Raw genomic sequence first — 10,000 nt, 5'->3', positions numbered from 1 at the left:
TATATATATATATATATAACACGCTGCTGGCCAATGGAGACCGACATTGCCACATGGCGGCCATTTTGCCACAGGCAGCTCGCTCATTCATAACATTATGTCTATGGTGCACTATTGAAATAACCGTAGATTGCTCAATTTTCAACCAATTTTCAAACGGTTTGGTTCGTTATAAACATCAAAGATGTAGTTATGATACTGCATACTTTAACTTTTTTTTTCAACATGTCTTGTTGTCTCCTGTATCATAGCCATGCTAATAACGTTTATAATAAACCAAACTGTTTGTAAATCAGTCAAGATTTCAGCGAGTTAATAGTATCTTTGTGCAGATCCCTCACCTCACAACAGCTGTAGCAGTAGCTGTTGACTGGCAAGATGGCCGCCGGTGAGCTACGCTGGCGACTCCCCCTTGAGCAAGCCCCCAGGAAGTGCGCCGGACTCAGATGAAAATATTCGTGCTGGCCAAACGGCGGTACTACACTTCCGTTTGGTTGCCAGGCCCGGAAACACTTTTTCCCATTGACTTACATGGGGAAAGAGTGGTCTGTATATCGTTGGATTATTTTTTTTAAACTAAATAAACTACCCAGTATGAACACTTGTATAGCCCTTATTAAAAACATTCGTTCCTCAAGTTGTAATAATGTGCTAATAACGTTATTCTGAGAGTTATTTCCCTCTGCATTATGAACGCGCATCTAACCCACGGGACCGCGCCGCCCGGCACGTTCATGTTACGTGTCCCGACCAATCAGAGCACACTGTGCTCACAGGGAGGGTGGGGGCTGGAGCTATTGGAACTACAACGAGCCGTTAAAGGCAGAGAGTGAAATTCAGTGAATACACGTAGTTTACAGAGATGCTGTTTGAGAAACCAATGTGAGTTGCGTTTATCTTTAACCATGGATGCACAATAAGAACGGACCCATATCGTCTCACTGCCATCCCACGGAGCTGTAATAGTGGATATATTCAAAAAACACCTCAAACACCATCTGTTCACTCAGGCCTTTGGCCTCAACTAATATACAGTACTCAGCAACCTGTTCCTGTTTTGTTTTCTTCAGCCTATGTATCTGTATGATTATTATTACTTTTTGTTTTGTTACTTCCCATTGTAAAGCGTCCTTGGGTTTCGTGAAAGGCGCTATATAAATTGAAATTATTATTATTATTATTATTATATATTGCACATGTTTGCTGTAATTCATTATCATACTACATGGGCTGTATGATTAAATCTTGTACCGTAAATGTTGTATTAAATAAAGTTAATATTACTTATTATTATAAGTATATATTAGTGCTGTCAAAATGATCGCGTTAACGGCGGTAATTAATTTTTTGAATTAATTGCGTTAAAATATTTAACGCATTTAACGCATGTGCAGAATGGCCCGCCCTATACGTGCCACCAGTGGCAGCGCCAGGGTATGGCTGGGGTAGGCTACACCCATACCAAGAAATGGCTTAGCCCCACCATGAAAAATGATGTTAAAGTAAGCAAAATAAAGTCTGCCAACTCGCGCGGAGTAAATTGCACAGACAGCAGTTAGTAAGATTGATTTCAGTAGCCACGGTTTTGAAAACTTTTGTCACGTAGTGATCGTCTTCTCAATAGAACATCTTTGATAATATCTTCTGGCCAATCAGAATCAAGATAACGGCGTGGTGTTGTTGCAGGAAGTCCCGACGGAGAATACTTTTGCTGTAGTACAGGGGTGCACATAACTGGTACGCAGGTTATGTGCGTAATCTGAAATGCGTACCGTCACTTGTGTCACAAAGCGCATTTGCGTTCCGACGCACTTGTGAAGCTTTTCCAGAGTCGGTCTCAGAGTCGGTCTCAGAGTCGGTCTCCGTGTGCACAGACAGGGCTGCTGTTAACGTCGGTCTGTACAACGGAATTGTGCCAAAACTACGCCAACCGGCTGCGGAGTGAGACTCCCCCCCTTCACTGGAGAACTGCGCTAAAACAGCTGATCACAACGTTCACACTCTGTGGTCACAAGTACCCCCCCACCCGTCCCGTCCCGTCGACTTTCCTGAAGTACTCCCCCGTTGATAGAAATCAACACGTAATGAATTAAGACCCCACGGTTTGATGATTGATAGGTGTGTGGGCTGTCTTTCATTTTGACACACATGTTATAATAAACATACATACTTTATGTTAAATGGATATATCCGCCTTCTTTCATTTATCTTTCCATTCCCACAACAATATTCATAAATAAATGGCATATTTTGGACATAGTTCGAATGGTGATTAATCTGATTAATTCATTTTTAAGCTGTGATTAATCTGATTAAAAATTGTAATCGTTTGACAGCCCTAGTATATATATATATATATATATATATATATATATATATATATATATATATATATATATATATATATATCCAGTGCAATAATTCTTTCATGATAAATGAAGCTCTGTTGCTTGGATATCACTAGATCCTGTTACAGCGTAATAAAAGTACATAACGATGTATGTCACATTAGCATAATTACTATCTAGCTGCTAACTGCCGCCTTGTTAATATCAAATCCATCATAATAACAAATCATTACCATGCTGTGATGAACGTGCGGTGCTGTTACGTGTATGCAAATTGACGTGCTTGATGTGAACGAGCATTTTGGTTAAAGTTGCGCATGCTCTATGAGCGCACATACGGGTACTTCTCAGGCATGCTGGGTAATCTGTGACGTTTCACTCTCTCAAAATTTGGGCCATTTTATCATCATGCGCTAATGAGCAACTCTCATAGGAATGAATGAGGCCCCGCCTCCCACGCTGTATCCAGTTCTTATTATACATCCATGCCCTTGAGCCATCTAGTGTTTATATATATATCAGTCTGTCTTCCGGTTGTTGCCTCTTTTGAATGACGAATATACACTACCGCCACCTGCTGGTAAGGAGAGTTATTGCCACTCACAAATGCGCAGTTCGTACGTGCTTCTTGGCCGTCGGCTGAAGTCTTTGCGGTGTGTTCCAGTGCGACTGTTGGCCAAGACGCAGGAGACGCGAGACAACAGTCGTGTTCCATTGGGACGTGTTCTTTGGTGTCAGTTTGGTGTGTAGGCCCCTTTAGACCTCTGAAAGTACCCGAGTTACTGTAAAAGAAAACTATAACCTAATATATAATATCATTTTTTAACCCTAACTTCAGAATTAGTATCAGTTTTTTCAATTTCTGCTTAATGTGGAGCTTCAGTTTTTAGCTTGAATGGAGCTGCTGGTGTTTTGTGTCAAATAATTTAACAAATAAGCAAACATAAATATCCAATTAAAAAAAATGTGAATTGATTGGTGAAAAAAGTACACGTTATGAAATATTAAAAAAAATATTAAAGTAAATCAAGTTAAGGGTCCAGTATAGACATTTCTTTGGTTGTTGGAACATCAGGAACTCTAACAAGACCTTTCTGTTTCCAATCCACCGCGACAGTGTACTTGGAAATTCAGTGCACGCTTGATTTAATGTGTTTTTTCGAGTGGGTCCGTGCGGTTACAGTAACTTTCCCATCAGACACTTGAAGAGTTTCTCTCGTTAGGCACACAGGCAGAGCTGACCTCATTAGAGCAGTTGATTGGCATCTGAGAAGCTAATTAGCGGCGTGAAGCTAACGGAGGTGCGGCGGCTGTATACAGGCTACCCGGAACGTGACCTCGCCGTTTACCCGACTAATTTACTGAGTGAGCAGAGGAGCACGCTGTGTGTGTGTGTGTGTGTGTGTGTGTGTGTGTGTGTGTGTGTGTGTGTGTGTGTGTGTGTGTGTGTGTGTGTGTGTGTGTGTGTGTGTGTGTGTGTGTGTGTGTGTGTGTGTGTGTGTGTGTGTGTGTGTGTGTGTGTGTGTGTGTGTGTGTGTGTGTGTGGTGTGTGTGTGTGGTGTGTGTGTGTGTGTGTGTGTGTGTGTGTGTGTGTGTGTGTGTGAGAGAGAGAGAGAGCCTGTCTGTTTGTATGTGTGTTTGAGAGAGGGGAAGAGCATGCTGGAGTATTATCTGTCTGTGTATGTGTGTGTGTGAGCCTGTGTGTGAGAGAGAGGAATAACACGCTGGAGGAATATCTGTCTGTGTGTGTGTGTGTGTTTGTGAGCCTGTGTTTGTGAGCTTGTGTGTGTGTGTGAGCCTGTCTGTGTGTGTGATAATTGCTTGCATTTGCAGTATCATTTTCAGTTTTTGTGTGCCTGCATTTACACATGCTAATTACTGACATTAACATCTGTACATGTATGTACTTGTGATTAGTTGACATGATTATTTATAGTGTCTGCTGTCTGTGTGTGAGATAAAGTGAGAACAAAGAATGTCTGTCCATATGTATTTAATATTTAGTGTTTTCCTGGGGGACATTATTGCATTTTTGCAGTTGTAATTAGAGATGTCCCGATCCGATCACGTGATTTTCAAAAGATCGGAATCGGGAGAAAAGAATCGGGGATCGGGAATTTTTTTCGGGACAGAGTATTATAAAATTGAAAGCGAAGGCAGTGTAACAGCCAGATGCAATGTTTGCAAGGCGGAGGTTCCGCGTGGTGGAAAGAACAGAGCTACGTTCAACACGACCAATCTAACACGCCACCTGAGAAACAAACACCAACAACAACACGACGAGTACACAGCGGCCACTCAGGTAACGGCACTGAAACAACCGACACTTTCAGAGACTTTTAAAAGGAAAGAGAAACAGATAGCTGAATTCATCACGTTGGATGACCAGCCGTTATCTGTTACCTTTTTTTCTCTTAATGCATTGCATAAAGATCGGATCGGGAAAAATCGGTATCGGCAGATTGTCAAAATTAAATGATCGGAATCGGCTCGGTAGCAAAAAAAGTTGATCGGGAGATCCCTAGTTGTAATAAGTGTCTGCTGTCTCCCTGTGTTGTGAGATGAGTGGATGCATTTAGATATTTGCAGTGTTTGATTGTGTCCTCTGCTTGTACCTGAAGAACAGTCAAATGTATGCCTTTTAATACTTAAAGGTGGGGTAGGTAAGTTTGAGAAACCGGCTCGAGATACACTCTTTGTTATATTCCATGGAATGCTCTTAACATCCCGATAGCAATGAATATCTGAAGTGCTTTGACAACAAATCCATAAAAAAATTTCATCTGTGGAAGCCGTGGCGCTGTAAAAAGCTCGACCAATCATCTGAGCCGGCCCGGCTAAAGTAACTGGATGGCCTACCTGCCTGTCAGCCTTCCATCTGTGCACAAACTTATCTCGTGCCCTCATTGGTCATGTGCGCGTTCGTGTGTGTTGGAGGAGGGGCTCTGTAAGGAAGTGGCAGATTTTTTCCGGCTGTGTATTTTCAAATTCTAGCGCACTCCAGCTGCTTTCTCCATTCTTACATACCCCACCTTTAATTTCAAAGTACATAGACTAACTGAATGTATAAATTAGTAGTCACCACGTATACTCTGTAAAGAAAATCTTAATGACGCATTAATTAACCTTACTTGACATTGCACGCCCTGCAATATGACTATCGCCCATATTGCCATATGTCGATGCTGAGACAACATATTGGGCAGCCGTTATCACAACCTGATGTTTGGGATGTTAATAAAAAGCATCTGCAGAAAGGTTAACAGGTTTGTGAAAAGGTCTTCATCTCTTCTTGTAGTTTTTATAACTTCATGAATCCTTATCAGATGTCAGGACTCATTCATGCTCTCTTATAGTTTTTTCACTGACATATTGAAGAGCACTACTAGATGCTTGAAACTCAGTTAACTAGATACTCGGCAGGTAGTGTACCGTGGATCAGTTGCATGGTGCAGATAAAAAACAAGGTTGATGAAAGTGCACATGCAATACAATATGTGCCATCAAAGCAAAGTGCCAAAAATCTCAATAGAGTTGGGGATACATTTCTGTGTCATGTCTTTACAACACGTGTGGCCATTTGGTTCAGGGTGAATACAACAAAGAAAAAAAAACATGCAAGATTTTATGTTTCATTTTTAAATGTATTTCATCCCAAATAGTGCTTCACATGCTTTAACCTTACAAACAGAATACACTTGTTCCAGCCAACAGCAGATATGCCTGTGTGTGTTCAGGCCTTTTGCTCATGCATGCATTTCTATATTTACATTATCTCCAGGGCTCAAATCCGCCATCCCTGAACACAGGAGCAGGATTTTCCCCAGAATTTTAGTTTTCCCAAAGCTGGGAATGCAGGACGCTCCCTGCTGCGTGCGGCAACAGCTTCACGCTGGATAACAGGATCTGTGGCGAGAAAAGACACCTCTCTCCCCTCTGAAAAAACCTGCTCAGCTGTTATTCTACAGCCCTGTGTGTGTGTGTGTGTGTGTGTGTGTGTGTGTGTGTGTGTGTGTGTGTGTGTGTGTGTGTGTGTTTTGGTATGTTAGACCAGCAACAGTGATTTCCCCTGTTATGTCTGTCCAAAGTAAAGACGACCGATTAGCTTTGTCTCCTCTCGACTCTCTCATCCTCTCTGGACTCTCTCTGTCCTCTCATATCTCGGCAGGCTCGTCAGTCCCCTCCTGCTCCCTGGCTGAATGATGCACTGTGTGCTAATAGAACCGTCCTTAGGGCAGCAGAGCGGAAATGGTGGAAATCCAAACACCGTGACGACCTCCTAACCTATCAAGCTCTCCTCTCCTCTTTCTCATCTTCGATCTCTCAGGCAAAAAGCACTTTCTTTCAAGATAAGATCCAATCTTCCTATTCCAATCACAAAAAACTATTTTCCATCTTCTCCACCCTCTTGGACCCTCCAAAAGCCCCTCCCCCCTCCTCACTTCTGTCAAGCGACTTTGTTAACCACTTTGATAAAAAGGTTGATGATATTCGCTCTTCTTTTTCTGACTCACCTTTACTCACCGCTGGGTCACCAGACCCTCCTTCCACCAACACACTTACCTCCTTTTCCCCTCTCTCTCCAAGTGAGGTTCTTACCCTCATTACCTCTGCCCGCCCTACCACCTGTCCTCTGGACCCTATCCCCTCAAACCTCCTTCAGACTATCGCTCCTGATATTCTACCGTTTCTCACCCATTTCATCAACACTTCTCTAACTTCTGGTCACTTTCCAAACAGTCTCAAGGAGGCAAGAGTAAACCCTCTCCTAAAGAAACCCACTCTTAACCCGTCTGATGTTATAAACTACAGGCCTGTCTCTCTCCTCCCGTTCCTGTCTAAATCACTTGAACGCGCTGTCTTTAAACAACTCTCCTGTTATCTCCATCAGAACAACCTTCTGGATCCGCACCAGTCTGGTTTCAAGGCAGGTCAATCTGCCCTCCTTGCTGTCTCTGAGGAACTGCACACTGCTAAAGCAGCCTCCCTCTCCTCTGTCATCATCCTGTTGGACCTGTCTGCTGCATTCAACACGGTGAACCATCAGATCCTCCTTCGCACTCTCCAAGAACTTGGAGTTTCAGGCTCCGCACTTTCCCTCCTCACCTCATACCTGAAAGACCGCACCTTGGAGAGTAACTTGGAGAGGGTCCGAGTCCGACCCTTGTCAATTAACTACAGGGGTCCCTCAGGGCTCTGTTCTTGGTCCCCTGGTCTTCTCTCTGTACACAAACTCACTCGGGTCTGTCATTAGCCCGCATGGTTTTTCTTACCACTGCTACGCTGACGACACCCAATTAATTCTGTCCTTTCCCCGCTCAGAGACCCAGGTCGTCGCACGCATCTCTGCTTGTCTAGCTGACATCTCTCAGTGGATGTCTGCTCATCACCTCAAGCTCAACCTTGACAAGACTGAACTGCTTTTCCTTCCGGGAAAAGATTGTCCCACTCTTGACCTGACAATCAACATCAGCACCTCAGTTGTTTCCCCGACTCAGACTGCAAGGAATCTGGGTGTGACCCTAGATAACAACCTGTCCTTCACTGCAAACATCGCTGCTACAACCCGTTGCTGCAGATACACGCTTTACAACATCAGGAAGATACGTCCCCAGCTGACTCAGAAAGCGACGCAGGTTCTGGTCCAGACTCTCGTCATCTCACGCCTAGACTACTGCAACTCCCTCCTGGCTGGTCTACCTGCATGTGCCATCCGACCTCTGCAGCTCATCCAGAATGCAGCGGCTCGTCTGGTCTTCAACCTTCCTAAATGTTCCCACACCACTCCGCTCCTCCGCTCCCTCCACTGGCTTCCAGTAACTGCTAGAATTCACTTCAAGACACTGGTACTTGCTTACCATGCTGCGAATGGATCTGGCCCTTCCTACATCCAGGACATGGTTAAACCGTACACCCCAGCACGTGCACTCCGCTCTGCATCGGCCAAACGGCTCGCTGCACCCTCGCTGCGAGGGGGACCCAAGTTCCCATCGGCGAAAACACGTGGGTTTGCTGTCCTGGCTCCAAGATGGTGGAATGAGCTCCCCATTGACATCAGGACGGCAGATAGCTTACACACCTTCCAGACTGAAAACTCATCTCTTTCGACCCCACTTTGAGCGATAGAACTATTAACAAAGCACTTATATACTAATAAAGGACTTGCTTATCTAAAGCCAGTTGAGTAGCACTTGAAATGTTTTGGCTTTATGAAACCTGATATACTTATATGATTCTGTTTTCTTCAAGTTTGTATTTTCTTAGTCGAACGCACTTATTGTAAGTCGCTTTGGATAAAAGCGTCAGCTAAATGCAATGTAATGTCTCAAATCATGTCTGTACCTTAGATTTTTGTTCATCTGGGTTACATGATGGAATTTGTGCCACAATCAGCGATTTTGGTTGGTCTGGTGGACACATCACAATCACACCAGTTTTTTCACAATTTAAGTAACGTACCACTACATTGATGTCGAAAAGAAGCCCCAATTAATGTATAGGATCAATTGAGCCGTCAGTAATGATTTGGTACCGCTGTGCGATGGTAGTTTACTAAGGCTGGCGTCAAACTGTCCCGAAATTGACACCAGATGGACACACGAATATGGAATTGTGAATTTTGCACGAAGATGGCGCCGAACTTGGTCAACAGCCAAGCAACAGCCGAAGCAAGTACAATGACTACAGAAAGCCACACGATGGCACCCGAACCACACACTCCTTCAACTTCCTGTCAACAGAGTAACTTGTCTTAACGGAGGGACTATTTTATTTTGAACATCATTATTTACTAATAAAAACTATTTAAATTGGAGTGTGTATTTTTCTTTCATATTGCCATACTTAGCAATATTAAGAGAATTGGATACAGCATGGCTTAAAAGACTAACCCTCGATACAAAAATGTGAGTGTTTTACAAACTTTTAAGACTGTATTGCATTTACATTGGTGTTGAAAAGTAGATTTACCTTTTACAAAAGGTATATATGCTGATTAACAGTCATCTCTTTCCAAATGTAAGTCAACGAGTGGAAGCCTTTTTATGACCCATGGTATCACATCGAAGTTGTAATTCTACAATTTGGCCACCATGACATTTTGCTTCAACGCTTGCCACACTTCCTGAGGGCTTCATTCGTGCCATCAGGTCATGAACTCGTTCAGTGAGTGTGTGTGAGGATACACTTACCGCTTTTATTCATGTTTGTGTCTCCTAAGAGGAACATATGTGTTTGTCACGCATACACTACACTGTGTGTGTTGTTGCGTGTTTGTGGTGTGATTCGCTCGGGTTGTGTTGAATTAAGAGGCAGCCATGTTTCTCCTGGATGTAGTGTGAGGCTAATATTTAGCATGTGTGTGTGATGTTTTTGCATGTTTAAGCTCAGTGTGTGTGTGTGTGTGTGTGATTTTGTCCTTCATGCTGGGTTTTGTCTGTGTGAGCTCTCAGTGGTTGACACAAAGACAGAAAGGAAATTAGAAAAATGAATGTTTGTGGTCTTCAAATGTAAAACAAGAAGATTTTCTCTCACTCTAAGATTATTTTTCCTTGTTTATGCCGCCTGAACTTCTTTAAACTGTTACTACCTTTCCCAAGCCACAAAGTTAGAGGCCCTATTCTGCTTTTTGGGTTAGGGGTTAGAGATTCCCC

The sequence above is a fragment of the Gymnodraco acuticeps genome, unplaced genomic scaffold (assembly GCF_902827175.1).
Source record: "Gymnodraco acuticeps unplaced genomic scaffold, fGymAcu1.1, whole genome shotgun sequence".
NCBI classification, from domain to species: domain Eukaryota; kingdom Metazoa; phylum Chordata; class Actinopteri; order Perciformes; family Bathydraconidae; genus Gymnodraco; species Gymnodraco acuticeps.
Note: the sequence above shows the minus strand (reverse complement) of the source record.